The following is a 26,072-nucleotide window of genomic DNA, read 5'->3' as shown; positions in this document are numbered from 1 at the left end:
ATTGGTCTCACATTTGTTGTTTCTAATTGATGGCCAATCACAGTCAGCTGGCTTGGACTCTGTCTGAGACACAAACCTTTGATATTAATTCTTCCCTATTCTATTCTTAGCCAGCCTTCTGATGAAACCCTTTCTTCTATTCTTTTAGTATAGTTTTAACATAATATATATACCATAAAATAATAAATCAAGCCTTCTGAAACATGGAGTCAGGTCTTCATCTCTTCCCTCATCCTCAGACCCCTGTGAACACCGTCACAGTAGCCTGTCCAGGCAGCAAGAGACCCTATCAGTGCTGGATCAGAGGGGACATTTCCAGCCCTTGCACACACTGGGGCACGAACAGCACACCTACAAAGGCCACCACAGGCCCTAATCCTCTCCAAGATGACATTTCTCGCACATTTCCTTGGTCCCTGTCCTGTGCTGGCAGCTCCCATCACAGCCACCTGCATTTGCTGCCCTGGAGTTCCATGAGTGACACAAAGCAGCACCTGAGGAACGAGCTGGTTCCTCTCTGCTCCTGTCCCTCCCTCCTGCACTCTGAGAACAGCAGCACTGAAGGGTTGCTTTAGATCACAGCTGTTTCACTGCAGGCTGGTTTGCAGTAGAGTCTCAGCACAGCCCTGCCTCCCATCAGCTCTGCCAGTGCCAGGGCAGGGATGAGCAGCATGGGCAGTGAAGAACAGGCTTGGCAGGCTTCCCACTCTGAGCTTTGACATTGCTTTCAGCTGACCTTGGCTGCCCTCCCTGCTGGAACAGGAGCCCCACATCCCCACCTCTGTTTCCAGCATTGTCTCTGTGCCAACACCAGACTGCCTGAAAAATAAACTGAAGAATAAAATGCTTCTCCCTCCTTTACCTTTTGTCTAACCAAGACACAAGTGTTACCCTCAGCTGAAGTGGTAACTATAACACAGCACTAGGCTCAAAATTCAAACAAGTCTGGAGGCTCAAAGCTCCCCAGGACACAGATCCAACAGCAGGTTCATCTCCTGGCACTAAACCTGAGCAAGCACAATACACTTTTAGGTTGGAGCATCCCTCAGCCCCGTGTTCACAGCTCGCTAGGTTCTCCCATTTGAGCTGGTTGGCTTCATCTGAAATTAAACACATCAATGAATCCTTGGTTTCACTCACTCTGCAAGCAGGGAGTGGCTCAGAGCTTGGGTGTGAAGCCAGCCACATCTTGGGGAAGGGGTCAGTGAAAGCAGAGCAGTGTTGTTTCACCAGAGCTCACTGCTCAGGACCTTTCAGCATCAAAAGGGTCTGATCTGAGGTTTCAAAGAAAAAGAAACAAATGTGCAAGCCTTGGCCAGCAACTCTGCTGAAGAACATTGATAAAATTTTACAAAACACAGCCTGCACCCCAAAGGGCTGGGAACAAGCATCCCATCCTGACAGGCACAGAGACCTTGTACCAGCAAACAAAGAGCAGCCTGGAGAGAGCCTCTTTGGAAAAGCACTGAGACCCACATGGTTAGACAGTCAAAGGGTAAGCAAATTGATTAGGAAAACCAAAATAAGCACCACCAAAGCTGCAGATAGCTCACACATCACACCACCAGGGACAGGAGAATGGGAAAAGCAGTTGCTTGGCGTTGTCCCCCACATCAGGTACTTCACCAAGTAGTTCAAAACACCCTCTTCCCTCCAGTGGATGCACAGCAACAATGATGTTCGTGGAGGAGCTGATGTGTGCAAATACCTGTGTAATTGCCTGTTCTGGCTCACAGATTTCACATGATCACAGCAACTCCTGCTTGGCAAAGTGAGCTCAGCTATGCAGGTGGAGATGGAGGAGCTGCCTGTGCCCAGCCCTGCCCTGGGAGGAGCAGTCACAGGGAAAGGATGGAAATGCAGCAGCACTAATGAAGAATAAAGCACTACTTTAATGTACAGTTTCATTTTTTCCTATTGGCAAGAAAGTTTTGTGCATTTTTTTGGGGCTGTTCACAAGTAGATAATTTCTGCATTGATAAATGTGCCTATAAATTGATTTTAAGGCTCTGCCTAAACTCAGAAATATTTCTAGCTCATCTTACAGCCAGTTCCGCCTAAACTACTTCTAAATTGGTCAAAATCATCATATAGATTTCAGATAGTATAAAGCAAGCAGCCAATTTTTTACCTGCACTAAGTTCAAGGTAACTTTGAAAAGTCCATTAAAGCTAATGCAAAAAAAGTGTTCAGATCACCTGTAGTCTTGTTGTGCTGGTTTTGGCTGTGGTAGAGTTCTTTATCTTCATAGTAGAAGCTGGGTTTGGATTTGTGCTGAGAGCAGTGTTGATAATTCAGGGCTGTTTTTGTTATCACGAGCAGCACTAACACAGAGCCAAGGGCTTTCCTGCTCCTCATCCACCAGCAAGAGGCTCCCAAGGAGCTGGGAGGGGGCACAGCCAGGACAGCTGACCCCAGCTGAGCCAGGGATATCCCATAACATGGCACCAGCTCAGCATGGAAACCTGGGCAGGAGGAGGAAGGGGGGACGTTTGCAGTGATGGTGTTTCCCTTCCCCAGTCACTGTCACAGGTGATGGAGCCCTGCTGTGCTGGGCATGGCTGAGCCCCTGCCTGCCATGGGGAGTGGGCAATGAGGCCCTTGGTTTGCCTCACCTGTTAAACTGCCTTTATCCCAACCCAGGAATTTTCTCACTTTTACCCTTCCAGTTCTCTCCCCCATCCCAATGTAGGGGATGTGAGCAAGCAGCTGCAATGAAATCACAGTGAATAAAACACTTGGGAAAAGTTTTGGATTGCCAAAACCAAGATCCAAGCAGGTACTGAGTCAGCTGGTAAGGAATCACCTTATTCCTTCCTTCAAAATAAACTACAGAAGGTAACAGCTACTGCCAAGAAAGGTGGGGCCAGCTGGAATCTGACTATTGCTGGAAGGGGCAGCTGGGAACAGGCTATCTAAAAAGTTGTGCTGTTGGGGAAGATGAAACAGGAAAGCCTTGTAAATGTGATTGCCTGGCAAAAGATTTTGAGAATATAGAAACTATAAGCAAGATTGAAATGAAAGCAAGCTTTGAGATACTTCAGTTACTGAACAACTGGAAAACAATGGTGTGGCTGGCTGAAAGTAATCCCCTTTTGATGAAACAACAACCTCTGCTTGCAGACAGCTCCAAGGGTCCAAGCAGACCCTGCCAGCTTGGCAGAAGGGGTCTAAAGAGGAGTTTTTTTAGAGTTTAAAATATAACACAGTATGGTAATGTAATGATTCTTATAGGCTGTATGGAAATGCTATAGGATTTGTATCTTGTACTAGATTGGTTAAGTGAGAATCAGAATATTCAACGCAGAAGATTTATTGTATTGTAATGAGAACTTCGCGCTCTTGCCCCTTTTACGCTCTTACTCATTTTACTCTCTTACCCTCTCACCCTCTCTCTTCTCTCGGGCCTGCTCCGAGCTGTGCCTGGCAGCTCCCAGCAGGGCCCTGCACCCCGGCCCTTTGCAATAAACCCCAAGTTCCACGACCTGGCTGCAGAGATCTCTCATCTCCGTCTGTCTGTCCTACCCCCCAATGCTCCTACAGTGTCCCATTGTTGCACTTTCATCTGCACCTGTGATTGACCTCACCACATTGACATCTCAGGCCTTGTGGCCCCAGCCTACACATGCTGACTCTTTTCCTGCTCTCACTCTCCATTCCCTCCCTCCCAGCTCCATCAGTCAGGAGGAGCTGGAGCAGCCCTGAGTTGTATTTACTAGCTCAGCAGCCAGCTCCTGTGGCTGCTCCTTGTGGGCTGACTTGAGGCTATATTTAGAGCATGAAATCCCTCTTACCTCTATAAATTCTTTCAGTGACTCATCACAGGAAAATTAGCAGCCCTGTACAACCATGAAAACAGAGAAAAGGATACTTTTGGGAGAACTGCCAACACCCTTTATCTCCAATGAGACTTTTAATTGGCACCAGCATTTGTGCTCATTTTGAGCCACACTTTTCTACACTCAACACCGATATCGAAGCACAAGAAGACGTAGAAGTGGTACAGAGGCATGTGAGCATGAAAGCCATATGGGAAAGTGCTGAGCCCTTCTCTCTCTAGTCCCAACCTGCATTTATTCCAGTGTCTCTGCTGCAACTCAAGGCTTACACCAAGGCAGCAAAGATGGTATTTGCAGTCAGTGAGGAGCACACAGACATTCATGCTGCACCTCAGCTGACAGCAGTGACACATGCTCTGCTCCCATGCCATCGTTCAGAATATGGCTGGACCAACTTATGTTCAAAATACCACGTCCAGGGTGGCAGGCAGGGGTCTGCTCAAGCTCTGCTATCAACAGCAGGCAAGAGAACAGAAGGTCTGGTCCTTAACCCCTCTCTAGGCATGGATGGACCTTGGGGACAGCATCCACCCCAGCCTCTGTGCCTGCCAGCCTCAAAGAGAAGGCACTTGCTGGCATATGCAAACCTTTGCTCTGCTCTGAACTAAGCAGAAACAGGAGTGAGAGAAGCTTTAGCATTCTTGTGCCTATAAATGCTCCTGAGATATCAGAGTTCAGAGCTGTTTTGCCCTGCACTAACAACTATAACAGGGTAGCCCCTCCTGTGGGCTATGAGCCATGCCAGAAGCCTGGCTGAGACTGTGGAAAGCAGCAGCTCAGGAGACAATTCAGCCACCAAAATTCCTTCACCAGCATCACTGATAATAATAAGGGGATGCAGATGATTAGTGACTGGGAAAAAGCTCTGTGGTTTCATTCAGTCCTCATGAAGTAAGAACCCTACAGTGAGAAAGTCTCTCAAAAACAGCTGAGTTTGTGTTTGGGTTTTGCTTCCCAGTGTGCAGAAATTAGGAATGAAATACTGCTGTAAATCAGGCTGTTAGAAGAGCTCCCCCAGCCCTTTACTCACATCAATCATCTGATTGCCTCCAGTGTTTCCATGAGTGAGGACTTTTGGCAGGAGTAAAGTTGGGAAGATGAAGCACTTGCACATAATGACAGATTCGTGGAATAATATGAATATTTATACACGCTGGCATGGGAGCACTAAGCTTCCCATACAATTATTTATGCTCTGTGCTCAGACATGCCATTTATCTCCCTGCTCTCCATCCAGCAGGTTTGTGGCTCACAGGGGCAGCCAACACACACTCAGCCACACTTTGCTCTGGTTTGCACCAGCTCTGATCCATCCTGCAGCTCTGCTGAGCCATGCCAAGGCAGTGAAGGCAGATTTCAGCCCAGCACTGTCACAGGAGCCTCTCCAGCTTCACTGGCTGGCCTCTGCTCCCCACAGCTCTGCTTTCTCCTTGCTTTTGCATGGAGCCAGAGGGGTTCTCCTCCACCACCTGCCACCTCTAAATGACTCATTGAGGCTGAGTGGGGAAGTTTGCAGGCAGCCCCAACATAGGAAGAGATGAGACTGTTGACTCCAGAAGCTAATTTTTTATTTTATGCTATATATTATAAGTAAATGATATATTAAAACTATACTAAAAGAATAGAAGAAAGGATTTCAGAGGGCTAGCAAGGAATGGAATGATAATATAATCTTGTGACTGACCAGACAGTCTGAGCCAGCTGACTGTGATTGGCAATTAATTAAAAACAACCACATGAGACCAATCACAGATGCACCTGTTGCATTCCACAGCAGCAGATAATCAATGTTTACATTTTGTTCCTGAGGCCTCTCAGCTTCTCAGGAGAAAAAATCCTGGCAAAGGGAATTTTCAGAAAATATCATGGCTACAGCTGAGGCCCAGAGACAGAGCTTGAGACTCTGGGCTCTCTCTACAGGTTTGCCCATGTGGCAAGCACAGTTTTTGGTGCCAAAGCAGCATTTTCAAGAGCAGCTGCAAAGGGGTGAGCAGTAAAGCTCAGACAGTGCAGAGCTGGGGTGCCAGCTTGCTCTCCCTGCAGGAAAAGAAAACACTTTGCTATTGTTACTTGCTCAGTAGGAATGAAGCTACCAAATGTATTATGAAACATCAGGATACAATTGGTGCAGGGAAAAGCTACCAGACATCTCACCAGGATGTGAGCAGGCACAGCATGGAAACAGGACATATCTCCAGCCCAAGAAAACCAGCCTGGGACAGGCCTTCAGCATGGTGAGGTCAGCAACCTTACACAGTTTCTGTATTCACACAGATATTTTCCTACCTGCAGTGTTTTCCTTTGCAGAACAGAAATCAGCAGAGTAACACTCCTAAGCCCCTGGTGTGGGTGGCAGCCAGAGTCTCACATCCTGCCAGGGCTGAACTGTGAACTCCTAAGCCCAGAAAACGTGTTCCCAGGGAAGATTGCTTCCTAGCAGCATTTTCCTCCTCATTTTTTAATATACAAATGCAAATAGCACTGCACTCACAGACTGCCAGCAGCAAGAGGGGAAGGGAGGCACAGCCTGCCCCTCTCATGCAACACCTTCCCAATTATTGCTGCCATCCTGCACAATCACAGCTAATTACAGCCACACTGGCACTGCTCCAGCAAGGAGTAAAATGCTGATGGTAACGATGATGGGGCAATAGAAACATTTATCCTGTGCACATCAGCAATCCAAACTCACTCGTGTGCTCTGAAGGCATTGGGGTGGATGTGCTCTGAATCCAGAGAGGTGCAGATCAGACTGGGAATAGCTGTGTGAGCCATTCTGACCATAACCCCTCAAAGTTAATTAAAACATCAAGTGCCTCCAAACCAGTGGCCTGTAAATAAACATTTTTCATAGGTACTCTCATTCATGAGAACACAGAAGACAGACTGCATCAGCAGCAAGGAGATATCTGCCATTCTTTTAGGTGGAAAAAGCCCAAGCTCATCCTCCTCCAGTGCCAATTGCTGAAAAGGGGTTTGGGAGCACAAGATCCAGCAGCAGCTCTGCTGTGGGACTCACCACTAGAAGCTCCTTGAGTGTAGCCCACAGTCAGCATCATCAAGGAGTGCACTGTAATGAGCAGAGCAGGTTTTCCTAGCAGAGCATGGCCTGAATGTGGGCAGGCCATGTCCAGGGGTCAGGGATGTCCCAAGGGCACAGTAATTTATCCCTGAATCTCACAGGACCCTCACGGCCATAACATACAGGAGAACACCCTGAGCCCTGCAAATCTCACACACACACAAAGCTGTCTCTAGATCAGGCATGCCCAAAACCCAAACACGAGATTTCACCAGCACTGGAGTGTCAGACTCTGTGTGAAGCTCATTTGAGTCACACAGTTCAGACACATAGGGATCACCTTTTCCCCAGTGCTACACTGCACATACCAGATCCAGGGGCTGATCCAGGAGCAATGAGCAGCAGGGTGCTCAGCAGGATCCTCTGCTGACAGACAAAATGCCCCAGCACAAATGTGACCATGGGCACTGCAGCTTTTGGTGAAACACAGGAGCAAAGCCAGTCTGTGTGCCCAGCTAGGTCTGACTCCCAGAACATTTAACCAAGAAAGGTAAATGGACAAACACTGAAAACAGGCTAAAACTCTCAACACAACTTGTGCTGCATTGTGGAGCCTGAATGTCTCCCAAACCCATTGCCTCCTGATGCATATCTAAACTCAATCTATTGCCTTCCCCTCCCACTGGGGAGAAGATTTATGCAAGACCCAAGCAGGCCTATGTCAAATTGAAAGGTATTAAACATACAGAATGCTGCTTTGCTTATCACAATGCAAATTACATCAGCCATAAAAGAGCTCATTTCAAACAACAGTAATTTAACAGAGTTATTCCAAGAACTAGTGGCTATATTTGTTTTCTTTCTGATATTGCAATAACAAACCATGCATGAAGTTTATTAAGCCATGCTAATGTCTTTCTTTTCTAGCACATTTTAGCCATATGGAGAATCTGGCTGGGGCTCAAAATACAAAATTGTTATTTGGGGAAAAATATCCTGAAAAGCTTCAACTGCTCCAATTGTTGATTTCTTAGACAACGTGGATAATACATAATTAAAATGTGAGAATGGATGTGGTACAACATGTTGGAATCCATCAAAGGAAGGTAATTTGCAGACCCCAAGGAGACACAGGCAGGAAAACATCTGAGTTCACAAGAAACATTGGCCATAACCTGGAGGGTTTGTGCTCCCCAGGAGAGCAGGTGACTGTGCTGGGTGCAGAGCCCAGCCAGATCTGAGTGCTGTGCCACGGACAAATCCCTCCCAGGGCAGCCACATCTCCACACTAAAGGCTGGAGATAATAGATCTGAGGGGAGAAATCGGGGTCAAGTTCAAATCCCAGAGCCTGGCTGTCACTGTGAGCTTGGGAAGAGCCCAGAAGGCAGCACAGCCCATCCAGGGACACAGCACTGCCCATGCAGGGACACAGCACGGCCCATGCAGGGACACAGCACGGCCCATCCAGGGACACAGCACGGCCCATCCAGGGACACAGCACGGCCCATCCAGGGACACAATTCCTGCCCAGGCCATGGGCACTGAGGGGGTGACAGATAAGGGTGATGCTGGAGTTACAGATAACATTTCCATGAACTAAAAAGTTCAAAGAGTTTACATGCAGAAACAAAAGCCTGGAAGAAGCTTTCTCAGCATAGAGAAACCCCTAAAAGTTATATGTAAGTGGTTTTTCAGGTGAAAAGTCTCTTTAAGGTGGTAAATTATGAATCACATACAATTCACAAGAGAAATCTCAGCAAATGTTGAGACTTTGAAGTTCATCACTATCAACTATCTTTGTTAAGCTTTCCACACCCTTTTAACCATATAACAGATCAGAATCAATACACAAGATTTGGATTTCATAATCATTTGCATGCCTTGCCTAATTATTTTTATATTAGACACATGATTTATATTTTATTGAAAGATGACACAATGTCAGTAAATTAATTCCCAGCAACATTTTACATGCCCTCATTTTTTTGCTATCCTCAGGACATACTTTTTCTTTTTGCTGTTGTAATTCATGCCACCATTTGAAACAGTGACTTTCAGTAAGGTTAGCCATAAAGCAAATCAGGGCTGATAGTCTTATGATACAATCCAGTTATTTTTGAAAAAAGATTTTATTTTATTACTCCCTTCTGACCTAAACAATAAAATGTAAAGACTTGCTGCTGAGAAGGAAGACATGAGCACCAAATCATGACATGAGATATAGTTAAAATGAATGATATGGTGGAGTTTTATTTTTAAATATTTTAAATAATACTGACTGAGTATTAAGAGAATTTAAGGTTAGACAATTGTCAGCTTTTTCATTACCTGGCTCTGAACCCCCAAAGCAGCAGAATAATTAATGTATTATGGGGTTTTTGATAACTAATGGATAACAAAGTGAATATTCAAGAACAAGGTAAAATGTACAAAACACCTGAAAGTAAATTGTCATCTAGGTGAGCTTGAGGAAAATCCATGTGCACACCCAGTGCCATTACCCAGTGATTTAACTGTTAGTTTGAGGAAGATAATAGAAAATGTCAGAAATGGAGGGTAGCCCATATCAAAGCCTTCATCCACATTGCCCAAGAGAATGCCTTGGAGGGACACAACAGCCATGCCTGGCAGCTTGGCCATCCTCCACAGGACCTCATCAGAGCCTGCAGGAAGAGTGGAGGCTTTCCTACAAATCCATCCTGGAAATGCAGCCTGGGAAGGGTGGGCAGGCAGGGCTGGTCCCCCTCACACCTGCACAGAGCTTGAGCTGCTCCTTGGGACATCCCAGTGCCTGGAAACCCCTGCCCCCAAACAGCAGGCTCCAAAGAAGCTCATAAATCCACATTTCTCCTGCCTGATGGAGCTTCTTTCCAAACAGAAACTGCCAAAGCCCATTGTTCTGTGGATCTCAAGTGATTCTTGGAAAAAAACCCCAGGAGGACATGAAGCATCTTCCAGGAAAGACAGTATTTTCTGTATAGTGAGAAATGTTAGAGGGCAAACAAGCCCACTGCCCCCACCTCCATGCCTGACACATGCACTGACACAAACCCTTCATTTTGCTTGCTGAAAAGCAGCAGGATAAAAGAGCTTAAACCAAACAATACTCAGATGTCATCACGCAGGCTCTCCTGCTGTGGCTGCATGGGAGCTGTGACTCACTGCCTCAGCCAGGAGCACAGGAACGACTGAGCTGCACTGGGGAACAGCAACTTCCATGACAACTTTTGTTTCCAATATAGAATTTCATTTTCAGCACTCAAAGGACATTGTTCTTTCCACAGTGCTTACACACATGCAGGCATCTGCTACCAGATGGAGCCAAGCCCCACGTTGCTTTAGCACCTTTATGGATGCATGGGAGTGGTTTACTCATCCCAGTCCTTGACAAGGGCTGCTAAACAAAGGGAATGAAGAGCTCTTATGGTTCTCATTCCCATCTGGCAGTTCTGGAAAGCCAGACACAAAGACCAAGTTTTGCAAGGCTTCAGAGGTGACCCTGCTGGCATCTCCAGGATTTAATCCTCCCCTCACTGAGCTAACTCAGAAATCACAGAATGGTTTGGATTGAAAGGGATCTTTAAAGGTCATCTGGTTCAATCTCACTGCCATAAGCAGGGACATCTGAAACTAGATCAGGCTGTTAAGAGCCTCGTCCAACCCAGCCTTGAATGTTTATAAGATGATCTAGGTTAATTCTAGGTTTATCTGAGAATATATGTAACAAGAAAAAAATAGAATAAAAAAATTTTTAAAATCACCTACTAGCACTACAAGAAAACTTACCTGATGCAGAATCAAGCACAAAAGACAGTGCAAACTCCCCCTTACTAGAGGGCCGCCCTGTGCTGCGCATGGGCAGTGGTGCCACACCTCTCAGAATAAAAGGCTCCAGGGACACCTGAGAGCAACTTCCAGCACCCAAAGGGGCTCCAAGAGAGCCGGAGAAGGGCATTGGACAAGGGCAAGGAGTGACAGTACAAGAGAAATGATTTCACACTGATAGAGGGCAGGCTCAGATTGGATACCTGGAACAAAATCCTCCCTGTGAGGGTGTTGGGCACTGGCACTGTCCAGAGAAGCTGTGGGTGCCCCATTCCTCAAAGTGCTCCAGGTCAAGCTGGAGGAGGCTTTGAGCAATGTGGTCTAGGGCAAGGTGTCCCTGCTCAGGGCACTGAGGGGCTGGAATAGGATGATCTTTGAGGTCTTTCCAACCCAAACCCTTCTGTGACTTCATGCAAGATGAGCTGTGGTAACAGTATGTGCTGCTCTTATTAAAAAAAAAAAAAAGAAATAAAAGCTCTTCAGTCACTGTGCTGGGGAGAATTCCTCACAGAGGCATGCCAGGATGATATAGAAAAGCTGCAGAAAAGCTACAAACTAATGCCAGATCTCCTTCCTCCCACTCTGATGCTTTTAGCTGTAAGGCCATCTGGTAAGAGGGATATAAAGCAAATTTTAACTTGCACTCACAACACAAGCATACCTAGTTGAAAACTAGATTAACTATAGTACATTTGAGCTCACTGGAAATGTGCCAACCAGTAAATTAGATTGATCACCACTAATCTCCATCACTGCTGGTCCCTGGTTGGGCCCAGGGATAGAACCAGTAGAGCCAAATGGGAGGAAATTGAATCAAGGGTTTGATTGTATGGCTTCAATAATTCTTAAGGAGCAGACTGGCAGACCAGGCCATTCTAAGCTTCCAACCTCTTGTGTGGAGAAGCTACAGAGAATTGATTTGCAGAAAGTTTGCCCAGAATTCTGACCTGTGACTAAAAGATGATTTTAGCCTCATTAACCCAGTCAAGTGATTCCACCCAAGCCTGACCCTTCACTACAAACATGCAATGGATGTAAACTACAAGGCATTCACATCATAAGCTCAGCTCCTTTCATTGTTTTAGAAGAGTTCAGTCTAAACAAACCCTCTCTGAGGCACAGGGCATGTTACTCTGCAGAGAGACCCTGCAAACTCCAGGTAGTGAAGAAAGGTTCTGGATGTTTGTGACATTCAAAGGCAGAGCTGGCTGAAATGACGATTATGTGCCCTGCAAAAGAAATGTCTGTGCTGTGAATTTCCTTCAGAAAAACCAAGCCACTTCCTGATGCTTCAATTCCTCATTGAAGAGCCAAGGGGGAAAAAATAAAACCATAGAACAACAAAATTTGTTCCTGTTGATTTCCATTAACCTCATTTTTGAATCACTGGGACATGATCCTCCTCTGCTGAGCCCAGGCTGAGCATGAGGCAGCTCTGAGCCCCCCTGGTCAGTCAGGGATCCCTGACCTGGCTGTGCAGCACGTCAGCAAACGCAGTGTCCTGATTTACTGAGGGATTCAGGGGTTAACTACCAGGGTCAGTGCAGTCTTCATTTACACACAGCTTTCCAGCATTGATAGTAATCTCAAAAATATTATCTTGATTAGCTCTACATCTCACTGACCCTGGGCCATATCCTTATTTTTCAGCTGCCTTTCCCCTTGCTACTGCTCTATTTCCTTCCGAAGTTTTCAGCTAAATCTGAGCCATTGACGTAACTCAGGCGTTCTGAGGGCAAAACAACACCCACCCTTGATCCTGAGCCAGAAGGCTTTAAAAACTGTGCTGAGGTGGAGTCATTGGGATGCCTCAGCTGAGCAGAGCCTCCTGGAAGCAGCTCCAGGTGCTGAGCAGCTCCACAATGATGTTTATTGGGCTGCTCCTGCTGCGGCTCACTGGGGCCTCAGCAGCTGCCAACACTGACTGCTAAAGGAGCTTTCTCAGTTTGGCAGATGGAAGCTGGATTTCACCTGTATAGCACGTGTACACATCAGCAAAAATAAGATATTAAATGCCTCTCACTTCAAAAAACAATGTATGAATCAGTACTAAAGATTTAAGCACTCAATTTCCAAACAAACCTGTCCCTCATTTCACCTTGAGTAAAAGCAAAACTATCCTCAAGGACTCCCCTTGACAATGCTGAGAGATTATCAGCAATAAAGCCACAATTTAAACTGATGCCAGAGGTTTAGATTCAAATATTGCTGGTTTCTCCTTGTATCTTCTAATTCTGAATTTTCAGTATCTGCCTTCAGAAAGATACATCCCGGTGTCATTATTAACAGTGTTTTACTTTGAACATTACTTGAGCTGTTAAGCAAAGAAAGCTGGAGGTTTCTGCCAGGTAAGACATCAGAGAGCAAGAAAAGCAGCAAGCAGTGCTAAGAGAGAATTAGAGAATTTGTAATTGAGCAGTTGTTAGAAAATAACAGCATCCAACCCACAGTGTAACTACGCACCCCCCACCTCTAAGAAGACATCACTACATAAAACTTTCAGTATCTTGGCTGTTAGTAGGGCTACATGTGCAAAGCTGGTTATGAAACAATGATTTAAAAAAGCAACTACATTTCAGTAGTCTCATATCTCCAGTATTACTTGCACATTGTCAAAGATTATTAAAACAGAAAATGTTGCAGGTTTAGATAATCTTTGCTTCACTACCTCTAGTAATCAAATACAACAACAGCAGAAATATTAACCTTGAGAAATGGCATGAAGTGCAAAGCTGGGTGTATATTTTGGCAATATAACTGTACTTTACCCAGTGCAGTTAAACAAGCTATGTGATTTCCATCTGCTTTGTGTGACTGGCATGCTGGACAGATGTTGGAACAGATCTTTTCTGCTTCTGGTAAATGGATTCCCTGGTTCACCCAGTCACAAACCAAGACCTTCACCAAGGTTCTGGTACCTTTGGCAAAAAGGGAGGGCTGACAATAGGTGGGCTGAGCTACTCAAAAATAATCAGCAATGGCAACACTTCAGAATTTAATATTTTAGGAAATTAGGCCAAAGAATAATTCCCTTATCTGCAGTTCCATGGGAAAAGGACAGTTTCTCCTGTGCATGTTTTAGGAACATCTCCAGTTGCTTTTTGCTGAGGTTTAACCCAGGCAGCTGACACACACTGAGCCTGCTGTCAGCTGGCCAAGTCACAGCAATGGGCTGCCTGCCAGCACTCATTCACAGTAAAGCACTCACTAAGTGCAGCTTCAGACAAATCTATCTGCATCCCAGTGGGACCTGTCAGCTGCATGGCACCACCATAATGGGCCAGAGAGCCTGGAAAAATGTCCTGGGATAAAACAGGCACTGGGTCCAGCACCTGGGCCACGGCAGCCACGCTCTGCCATGGAGCTCTCCCTGCACTAGACCTGCCCTCTCCCTGCCAAGTGATTCACCCAGTTATTGTTATTATTATTATCCAGAAGATGCCCCAGCCCTGGGGAGAGCTGTGGGCTCACAGCCATTGCTGTGATAACATCCAGGCTCCCCAGGACATGTTTGTGGTGCAGAAGCACTCAGCTGCCATTGGCCATGGCTGGGCTGGAGGCAGGGGGGATTGATGGGGAAAGCAGGCATAGCCCAGCCTGCCCTGCTCTGACACAGCAGCAGCTCCCTCCATCAGTCCTGTGACTGTCCCTGCCAACAGCTCCACTCAGAGCTGAGTGCAGCCCTGTGTCATGTGTGGGCATCCAGCCCCAACCCAGATGGTGATGAAAGAACAAAGTTTTTGTCACAATAACTTTCACCAGACATCTCACTCTTACATAAAACAGGTTTCTTGCCTGTTGGTTTTAATGTGATACTAATTGTTAGAGTCATACAGGCTCACATCACACTGGGTAACTGCTACCAAACAATGAAAAGGCTTTTACTTCTCATTGCAGAAGCTGGGAAAACATGGATGGGAAGTTGGAAGTGCACAGACAACTACCACATCTCTGTGCTCACCTATTCAAAAATGTAATGTAAAGTATCATGGCTGCACTGTCACTTTATTCCAGTAAAGAGGGATCAGCTCTTTACCAGTTCTCACAGCTGATGTCACCAGTCCTGTGGTGATCAGCACATCAAGTCTGGTACATTTGTACTGCAGTGATTCCCTGGAGATGGAGCCAAGTCCCATGGGGCCTCACTCAGGAACAAATCAGCTCCCTAAGGATCACAAAGAGTACATTTGCAGTAAATGGCTTTTCCTCCTTAGCTCTGTACTCAGTATTCCATTCTCCTGTTGCTGCTGGAGCAGTTTGTGTGTTATAAACACAAACCATTGGGAAGGTCCTTACAGACCCATCAACCCGCTCATGTATGTTCCAGTTCTCAGGGCCATTTGCTCTTCCTCCTGCTCCCCAGTGCCTCTTAGCACCACATCTTACCCCATGAAGCATCATCAGCTGCAGCATCATTGCCATGCCCTAAAGGAGGTGTCATTGAACACCTAGCTACCTCTTCCTGAATTTCACTGCTGCATTTCCAGAGGTGGATTCATGCTGGCTGACATCAGGTGCTTCACATCTGCCTGGTCACACCCCTGACTCAGGTAGCCTGGCTGGTGGGAAGAGCTGAGTGCCAGAGCTGAGCTGGGAGGTGCCTGCTGCACAGGCAGACAGGCCTCGTGTCCCAGCAGAGAGCTGCTCCTGCAGCTCCAGAATGGGGGGCTGTCACTGGCTTGTTTTATCAAACATCCCTTTGCCAGGATTTTTCTCCTGAGAAGCCTCAGAAATGAAACATAAACAATAATTATCTGATTGCTTGGAATGTGGTCTGGAGGTTGCTTACAACAGGTGCATCTTTGATTGGTTCCATGTAAATTGTTTTTACTTAATGACCAACCCCAGTCCAGCTGTGTTGGGATTCTGGTCAGTCATGGGTTTATTATGATTCTTTTCTAGCCTTCTGATGTCTATTCCCTCTTTCTTTAGTATAGTTTCAGTATATAATTTTCTTTTAATAAGATAAATCAGCCTTCTGAGAACTTGGAGTCAATTCTCATCTCTTCCCTTGTCCTGGGACCCACAACAATTAACAACCACGGGTGGTTGCCTTCCACAGAGAGAGGATTGCCATCTCAGTGTCCCCAGTACCTCCCATGGTTTCTCATCAGGTTAGTGGTCACCACTTTTCTTTGGAGACATCTAATTTTCCACAAGCCTCACTGCAGCCCATCTCATGCTCCAGACCAAAACTCTAGAAACTGCAACTGGCACCAGCCCAGCCCTGCACCTGGCCTTCATTTCTCATCTGAAAAACACAGATACTCCATTCACCCCACAGAAGCCCAAACATTAAAAAACATGCGAGCCATTATTTGCCTTCAGCAGCAGACTGCCTCCTTATTGCCCTCTGACTGTCATCCCTGGAAATCCCATGTCATCCCAGTGTCATCCACCAGTCTGCTTCCCTGGAGGGTCATGGAGCCTCTCTCAAGTGTTTTGTTGGCCAAAGCCCATCTACCAGCAGATAACACCAAGCCAGCTCTCAGCAAGAGCAGCTCTGGAAAGCTTATTTAGTCTAAAACGCTTGTAAAAAACTTTGGACAAAAGTACAAGTTCTAGTTAAAAAGATACTCAGATATTTGTCTGAAATTCACTCTCAAGCTACAGCCAGCCAACCATCTCAGCCAGCTCAATAAACTACAAGGGTTCAGGAGGAAAAAAGGGGTGGTGGATTTTTTTCAACCATAAAAGCCAAACATGAAAAATTAATATTTCTTGGGTAATACTCCATCATTCCAGTGAAAAAACAGGGTTTGATTTGGAGGAAGTAAAATAGCTTTATTTTCTAGCAGCCTTTACTTCCCCAAGCAAACAGGGATGGGAGCAGAATAAGAAAAACACCCACTGAGCTAAGAACAGTCCCAGCACTCAGCAACTTGCTGAGCACTGAGGCTGCACTCACAGACTGATGGGTCCCAGGGGTGGTTAAAGGAATAAGGCCATCAGGAAGAACTCAGGCTTTTGGAGAGCAGTAGAAGAATCTTCACAAGACATGGGGGGAAAAAAGCACATAAATAGCAGCTATCATTAGCAGATGCATACAGACTGGAAGGGAATGCAATGCACCATACCACAAATGCTGTTTTAAGATGTGATGAGAATATATCTGACATATTTCCATTTTATAAAGGTTTATGCATACTATGGTTGCACTGTACCCTAGTGGATGTCTGTCCACACAGGAAATATTTTTGTTGTTAGCATCTATACATCTCACCATCCAGAAAATGCACCTCCCCAAACAAGTGTGGGTATTTATTTCTTATTGGGCTATTCAGCAGCAGAACACCACCAGCACATCACCAGGATGCTCTGGAAATGATGCAGTGCTCTCTGTTGGAAGAAAACCAGATCTGAACCAAAAAACTTCTGAAGTTTTCATGATAATTAGGTGCCTGTAACATCTCCTGCCTCCCAGGGAGGGAGGGAAAGAAGTAATTATCAGCCATCCAAACTCCCTGCTACACAAAGAGGGCTCCCACGCTGCTGTCATGTGTGACAAGAGCCAGTTCTCTGTGGGCAGCACCTGTCCTATCCCTGCCAAACAGCAGCTGAGCGAGGCTGCTTCAGCACCCTGGCATAGGCCACCCTCCTGCACAGCAAAGCTGCCAGGCTCACACTGAGGAGCTCATCCCAGCAACCTCCAGAGCACTTGGGAGAGACAGGGCTGATGAGTGCCAGCCTCAGCGCCCACAGCTGCCATCTGCAGAGATCACATCTGGGACCACATCTGGCCAGAGCAGAGAGCAGCACAGCAGCTTGGAGAGAACCTGGGATTGCTGTCCTGCCCCACGGGCAACAGCTCTGCTCTCTCAGCCCTTGGATGGCTGATCCTGCCTCAAGGAACAGAAAAAGCTGAACATTCATTCTGTGCTCACAGATCTCAGCAGCGTTTCAGCCAACTTCAACAAGGGCAGAAGAGATTTTTCTTAGTTGGTTTTTTCTTCTGCTTAAAAATAGGTGACATCAATTTGACTTGTCAGTTTTAATTAGTATTTGCATTATGTTCTGCTCTAAAGAAGTTGTTCTGTTTTGACAAACAAGGGAGAAAAAAATCTGATCCATAAATCAAGCCTAGAATTTAGGATGTCAACATGAAAGGCAAAACTAATTAAGATGCTTCACAGGAGATCCCAGCGCTTCCCACATACACCAGTACATGATGTTTTAGACAGGCATTATTTGTATTTGTGTATGTACAGACACAGCCAAATAGTCAGGGATTCACAGAATTAAAACTGACATCAATTAGTGCCAGCAATGGAACACAGACCAAGACTTGTAGCTAAGTTCAAGCCTAATGACACTGGATATTGCTGCAAAAACACATCAAGAATCAATCCCTATTTCAAATAATAGAGTGTAGTGACTCAAGACAAAGATGTGAAGAAAGTGTTGTTAGCAGCAACAGTTAATGAATAGAAAACTGACAAAAAAGTGCAGATTCTCTAGACTGCACTGCTGTAGTCAGTCAGTATTGCATACAGATATAACCCCAGGGACACCAGCAGAAATAAGGATAATTTTTAAAAAGTTATTTGACTCATTAGACATTTCAGTTGACTCTGAAGCAGACTGACAGAACAATTTTTTCTTTTTTAGAAGCATCTAACCTAACCAAACTTACAGGTGAAGTGTACAGTCAGGGCAAACTTGTATGCACATTTCAAAGACTCTGTTTAATGTTTAGTGCCATTTCTGACACTGCAGAGTGTTAGAAGCATAAATGATGTAGAGCATTGAGGAGTATCACTGAGAAGTCAGTGAAAGCACACTGGGAGGTTGTTCTCCAACTCTTTGAGGAGCCTTCAGCTCTTACAGCAGGAAGAGGACCCAAAAGATAGAAGCCATTATCAGTCCTAGAGCAATATTCAAGTTTGAATCGTTTTTCTGCTTGCCATAAATTGTTTAGATGCCACTGATGCTTTCAGAAACAGCAGAAACATTTCCAGCTGTGTGTATTCCCCTTTGCTCCCTCACCTGCTCCCTGCAAGGCTTCCCACAGCACAGGGACAGCACAAGAGCTTCACTCTCCTGTTTTGTACTTCTGGCATCACCTGAGCTGGAAGCAGAACCTGCCAGCATTTACCAAGGCTTGAGTAAGGATAGAAACAGTAACTTTATTGGAATTCAGCACAAAGACAACCTCACTGAAGGGGGAAAAGCTAGGTAAGATGAACAGTGCAAAACACCCCAAACAGTGGCATGCAGGTGAGTTTCACTGGGAACTCAGTCACTAGAACAGCCTTCTAGGAGCTAGAAAGGGCTGGAGTTGCCTTTCTGGGTTTAAGATGGAGTTTTGTTCTGCCTGCGACAGTTTGTGTGACACAGCTGGATGCAGTGGTGAGTGCTGGGGACAGGCAGGACCCGTGGCCAGGGTGACCTCTTGTACATTCCTTGTGCCAGCATCAACTGATGGCTTGAAGTGTGCTTGAATTTGAGCAAGAGTATTGGGGAAGCCTTGGTGGTAGAAGGGGTGGGCTGAACAGAAAGGAGAAGGGAGGAGAAGGCATGAATACTTTTAAGACAATACCTCAGTTTTGCAGGACAGCAGCTATTTACTTGTTGTACAGGCAAGTTGGGAATCAAGCTTTGTACTGAAGTAGCAATTGACCTCTGATTACAGCAGTGTGAGGTCTGCTGCTCTAATAAAACATCAAAATCAAAGCTGAACCATACCACAAAGGGAAGATTTCAAAAAGATAATTTGTTTTGGTTTTTGTTGTTTTGTTTTTTGAATGGCCGTGACCTGACCATAATCAAATGAGCCAAAAAGCAGTTTGGTGGGTGTTTTCCTTAGAAAACAGAGAGAAGAGTGCAGACAAGAAAGGTAACTCAAAAAAGGGAAATATTTCCATTAACAAAAATGCTGGAGTGTTTCAGTAGAAGAGACCAAGAGCTTTGGTTCATCTCCTCTTGTGTCACAAGCTGTCCCCTCAACATGTCACTGTGGTAGGACCAAGGCTTGCCAGAGGGCAGACATGCTCATGGCAGGGAGAAGGCACCAAAACAAGCCCTGCAGTGAGAGCTCTCTGACTACCTCCATGAACCTTGCCCCTGTAGAAATCACCAGGTCTTATTTCCTCTGGGTTTTCTGAAATGCTCTTTGGTTTTATCTAAACCTGATTATGGTGCTCACCCACAGACAAATTCAAGCTACTCCAGGTATTCAAATCTCTCCTCACAGGAGGTACTCGAATTCAAGTTCAGGGCTATAAATTTAAACACAGGAGACCCAAGATGGGCCTGAGCATCTTTGTACACGGGCAGAGCAACAAACTCCATCTCATTTGTCAGATGGGAACCAAGGTGACAGCCTGTGACCCTCCAGGGTCAGAGCCCAAAGATGAACAGGGCAAGGCTGAGTGACACTGCTGGGCTCTGTGACCTGTCCCTCTGAGCACCTTCACCATCTGTAGCTGTGTGCACAAAATCCTCAAAGCTGAGGAGCTGAGCTGACATCACCCAGGGTGGGACCTGCTCCAGCATCCCAACAGGTTCACAGCAAGATTCCCCATCATCTCCCAAGGGCTCCATGTCCCATGCCATAGCCACAAATGGATCTGCAGCAGGGTGAGGAGCAAGCACAGCATGGCCACATCATCTTTTGTTAAAGCTCCAGCTGAGCAGAACAACCTCACATGAATTTAGCCCATGCATCAGCCTACTGGTCTGCTTCCAGAGTTAAAGTCTTTCTCTAAACACAACACAAAATGAAGGAGGCTTAAAAATCTCACCAGGCTCACATAAATGCCTCTTCTTAACCATGAAATACTGATGTGAATATAGGACATGAATAATTGAGCTCCTGATTTCTCTGGAAATCTAGCCTTACCAAATGTTACAGGACACATAATTTATATTTGGGTAGAGGAAGAAATAACAAATGGTTTCACCTCTTAAACCAGTCTCATAGGCAGCCTTAAGTGTACCAAAGTACAGTAATTACTATAATGGCAGCATGCCCACATTAAAGCTTAATGTTATAATAAAAAGAGTTTTTATGGCTCTTCTTTTTAGAATTGATTCACCTTAAAAAGTAATCAATAAATACATTTTTTCACTTTATCACTGCACATAGTTGCTTGGTATTTTTTAGCTTTTCCTTCACTCAGCTTTGCTGGAGTCCTACAACAGTGACCCAGCTGGTTATGGATGCTCTAGGCACCCCCTCAATCTGCAAATGGCCTGGGACAGATGGAGAAACAAGGAAAGGCAGGAGCAGTAATCCTGCTATGTTTCTGTCTGTCAGACTCCTCAGCCCCATTTCCTATCACTAGACCCCCAAGCACATTTTATTCCAACAAAAAAATACCTAAAGATAAACAACAGAAGGGGGCTGGCCAGGGCTTGGCTGGCTACCAAAGCCTCTTCCAGACTTTCCCAAGAACTTCTGGGCCCTGCAAAGGACCCTGTGCAGAACTGCATCCCACAGGCCGGGCCAGTGGTGGTGGTGCTCCTGGCACAAGTGGCTGCAGAGCTGTGCCTGGCTGAGCACATGGATCCCATGGCCAGGGAGCCCTCAGAGCAACCACTGTGAACCATCCTCTGTGCAGACTTTATGGTGTTACCCTTCCCTTTTGATCATGCCTTCCACACTGTTAACAGAATTTAAAACAGGCCTAAAACACAACATCTTCATTTCACCTGATTTAACCAGCTAATTAGAAATAAGTCCAAAGAAGAAGTGATTGCATTTCCCTTTACAAAAAGAAATAGCACCACAGCAATTATTCTTTACTGACAAAATAATATTCTGATATCTCACCTAGGGCCAAAGGCAGTGCAGTGGGAGCCAGGCAGGTGCTCAAAGATGCCCATGCCCAGCCTAGTCCAGAGCTGAGGTGCTCTTAATTCAGGCTTATATTTCTCAGGATTCCTGCCTAACTCCATATATCACTTTAGGGCTGTATTTGAGCACTGAAGTCACCCATGCCCCAGTGACAGGGCAGGAAACAGATATCTAAGGGCAAAGAGTCAAGATGTCACTGCACAAGCTGCTCACCTGAAGCTGGCCCAGGGATGAGCATTTAGGTGGAATTTCACACAGCCAACAACAGCCCTAAAACCAGTTAAATTATTTAGAAAAGGATGAATACAAAAGCTCTGGATATCTTTCTGAATAATGAAACCCAGCAGATAATATAATTGAATAGCTAATTTCACAGCAGCTGTGAAATCATCTGCAAAACATTTATCCCTCGTGTGTCTCATCCCAACTACATAAAATCAACCCCAAGTGACTTAGAAGCAGCAGAAACTCAGTCTAGATGACAAACCAAAGCAGTGGATGCAACTTTACAGCTAATTGTGACAAATTCTGTTTGGGCCAGTCCTGTTTATGTTCTTTATCAGTTATCTGGGTGGGGGGATCAAGAGCACACTCAGTTTGCCTATGACACCCAGCTGGCTGGGGAGGGCACGAAGCCTCTGGGCAGGCTGGGTTGGTGAGTCCAGAGCCATTGTGGAAGGCTCAACAAGGCAAAGGGCAGGATCCTACACACCCAACAACCCTTGCAGTGCTCCAGGGTCAGGGCAGAGGGGCTGGAAGGTGCCCAGAGGGCTGAAGGACCTGGGGGTGCTGGTAGAGAGCAGCTGAACAGAGCCAGGTGTGCACAGGTGGCCAGGAAGGGCAGGGGCACCTGGCCTGTGGCAGCAGCAAGGCAGGGACCATCCCCTGTGCTGGGCACTGGGCAGGGCACACCTGGGATCCTGTGCTCAGCTCTGGCCCCTCAGGACAGGGAGAATGTCCAGAGAAGGGAATGGAGCTGGGGAAGGGGCTGGAGCCTGTCCAGAGAAGGGAATGGAGCTGGGGAAGGGGCTGGAACCATCCAGAGAAGGGAATGGAGCTGGGGAAGGGGCTGGAACCATCCAGAGAAGGGAATGGAGCTGGGGAAGGGGCTGGAGCCTGTCCAGAGAAGGGAATGGAGCTGGGGAAGGGGCTGGAACCATCCAGAGAAGGGAATGGAGCTGGGAAAGGGGCTGGAACCATCCAGAGAAGGGAATGGAGCTGGGAAAGGGGCTGGAGCCTGTCCAGAGAAGGGAATGGAGCTGGGAAAGGGGCTGGAGCTGATAAGGAGCAGCTGAGGGTGTTTGGCCTGGAGGAAAAGCAGCTCAAGGGGGACCTTGTCACTCTGACTGCCACCTGGCTACAAGCTGCTTTCAGGCAGGTGTACAGTCTCTTTTCCCAGGTGACAAGCAACAGAAGAGGAAATGGCCTCAAGATGCTCCAGGGGATGTTTAGATTGGATATTAGGAGAAATTCCTTTAGTGGAAGGGTTGTCAAGCACTGGAACAGGGAAGTGGTGGAGTCACCATTTTGGCAAACAGTAAATGTAAGAAGATTTTCAGAAAGCTGTAAAAGTAGGCCTCAGAAAGAGCAGAGAACTTAGAGCTGCAAAGTCTGAAATAGAAAAGTTACAACAGTGTAGCAAGCAAGGACATGAAACAATAGTTTGAGTTTTAGGTTCAGCTAAGATAGACCTTAAGACTGTAGAAAAAATATGCCTAACAATATAGTAGAAGGTTTTAAACTTAATAATAGAGTATTGTGTATTGTTAATGGAAAAGCAGACAAGCAAGCATTGTGTGAAGCAAGTGTACATGAGCTTTTAGTGATTAGCTAGAACAATCCTCTGTAGGCTTTAACAATGTGCTGTTGGCTAGAAAGTTTGTAAAATACTCTATAACAAAGAAATCTTTAGCAAGGCATGAGCTGTTGCCATCTTTCAGCTGTCTCAACCATGTAATGAGACTGATACACAATAAAACTCAAAGAATGTATCCCAGTTTGTGAAAATCTCCAACACAGCCATTCCTGGAGAGATTTAAAAGACACACAGATGTGGCACCTGGGGACATGGATTAGTGCAGGATTTGGCAGAGCTTGGCTGGACTTGGTCTTTTCCAAGTTCTAATGGTTTCCATGATTCTTCCATGGTTCTAATCTAAGTGATGAGATATTCTTGTTGAGAACACAAGCTACTATGCCTCAGTTTTGACAGGTTTTCACTGTAGCTTAAAATACACATTTCCTACATGAATATATCTATCTCTCACTAGTGCATACAGCCACTGCTATTTTCCCTCAAATTAAGAGACTCTAGCAGTAACAATACTACCTGTGTGAGTTTATATGTGTATGTATATATTAATGTAATATCTCTAATTTCTCTCTCCAAATAGTCTTTCACTGCATTTAAGAATATTCAATACAGATATTATGTAGTTCTGTAGAGCATAGAAATAATTTTAATACCTTTTTTATACATATACACACCATTTTTTAATGGTATAGTGAGACACCATGGATATTGTTAATTTTGCCTGCACGTGAACTGCTGGAGCAACCTCCAATTTTTTAAAAAGATCTATTTATATTTCTATCATTAAATCACTTCTCACTTTCATTTTTTATTGCTACTTTTACCACCAACAGTCCTAATTTTCAACTGATAAAACCAAATCATTCTGGATTGGGCACAGTTCTCCTCCTACACCAATGTTACATTAGCATAACTACAGCTTTCAGTGAAATTAGTCTTGTTCACTTTGCTGGGAAACAAAGAAAGAATCAGTCCTACTGTTTCCTCCCTAATACACTTAGAGGAGGAGTTTAGGCCACAAACACTTATGCATGACCCAATGCTGGAGGGAGAATTAATCAGTGTGGCCAAAGAATATTGCAGCAAATCTGAGGTTTCATTGTCACTAAGTGTTTTCACCAAGAAAACTGACTCATTTCAGTTATCACACCACCTTGCAGACAGTAGAATTAGACAGTATACTTTAGTATGAACACCAAATAAACCAAAATAAAATCAGTCCTACATCTGCATTGAAACAACTCCACAAATCCCAAGAGGGAAATGATAAATGAGCTTGACTGGACTCTAATGTGTTACAGATAATTGCACATCCAAGCAAATCAAGCATGGCTGCAGATCTGATCTTTCCCCCACTGATTTTAACTGTTCTCACAACAGTTGTTCAGTTACAGGAAAAAAATTAATTAAAAAATCAGGGACTGCAGCAGGTGCCAACCTGTTACACACACCCAGCCCTGGGCTTTGCCCCAGGCCAATATAAAACCATGGGCTCTGCAAAGCTATGCCCACAGCTGACTTATTCAGTACTCTACACTTCTAAAACCAATACTCACCTTTGATTTTTCACTTCAAAGGTCCTGCTTCAGCAGGCTTAATGAGAAACAAAGAAACCACAAAGCAAATTAAGGATTAATCATTGTGCAATTCCCTTAGATAACTTAATTGTCTCATCCTCAGTGTTTTGCAGCGTAATTAACTACATCTCAGAACCAAAGGTAAATCACACTTCAGTTCAAGGTCACAAAACAAATAGAGAGAGGCAAGAACAGAGGCAAATGTCCTGACTTGTCACCTCCACTCAGTCCCCTGTTTCAGCCACTAGGTAGCATCCCCTCCTCAAGCTGACACAAAACCCAGGACACCAAAGCCAGTGCTAGCTGCTAACTAAAAATATGAGAACAGAGGCTGAGAAAAGGAGCCTTTCCACATTGGTCACATAAAGGAACTGCAGATTAAGGCAGTGTTTGATGTGCAGTGTGTCTGACAAATAGACTTGTGTACAAAGCTAGCTAGCTCTTTTTACACATCCTTGTAAAAACTTACAGCAACTATGGACTTTAAAGATTCAAGCACCATTTCTGAACTCAGCTGTAATTTACTCTTCCTTGCTGAGCTCTTTATCATCCTAATGGCCCTGCCAAAACTAGAATAAATTCCACCAGACATATCATTAAGGTATTTAGTAATCACTACAAGTCAATTACATAATTCACTAAACACAAAATACCCCAAAATGCTGTTTCTGTCCCTTTGGAGTTACTGAAGTGCCTTAATGAAATTCTATTTGGCTGCAAAGTCAAGATATGGATGGATTTACATATAACATAGAAATACTCCATTTAATTAGCAGCTGAGATGTTTAACGGCCAGTATTAATTGGTGTTAAACACTGAGACATAACTCAGCTGAAAGCTCTGAATTCAGACAATTGTTCAGGATTCATTTCACTTCAAAGGCTCAAAGGTAAATTTCAGATGAAACTGCACAACTAAGAAGTCTGAGCTAAGAGATCAACCCTTAGAATTGAGAAGTTCTACAGAGATTGCTCCAAAGTGGCCATCCCACCTCCATCTCAGGCTGTAATGGGTATTGTCTGCTGCAGCCCCAGGGGACAGTGAAGTTAGAGAGGTGCAATTACCCAAAAGTCTGATTACCAGACTCCACAGGGCACGGAGATGGAGACACTGTGCCATTGCCATCCCCGCTGTTATCACCAGCTGTGCTGCTCCAGCCCAGCCCCATGCCCCTTCAAAGGGGTAACAGCAATTCCT

Source organism: Ammospiza caudacuta, chromosome 14 (assembly GCF_027887145.1).
Source record: "Ammospiza caudacuta isolate bAmmCau1 chromosome 14, bAmmCau1.pri, whole genome shotgun sequence".
NCBI classification, from domain to species: domain Eukaryota; kingdom Metazoa; phylum Chordata; class Aves; order Passeriformes; family Passerellidae; genus Ammospiza; species Ammospiza caudacuta.
Note: the sequence above shows the minus strand (reverse complement) of the source record.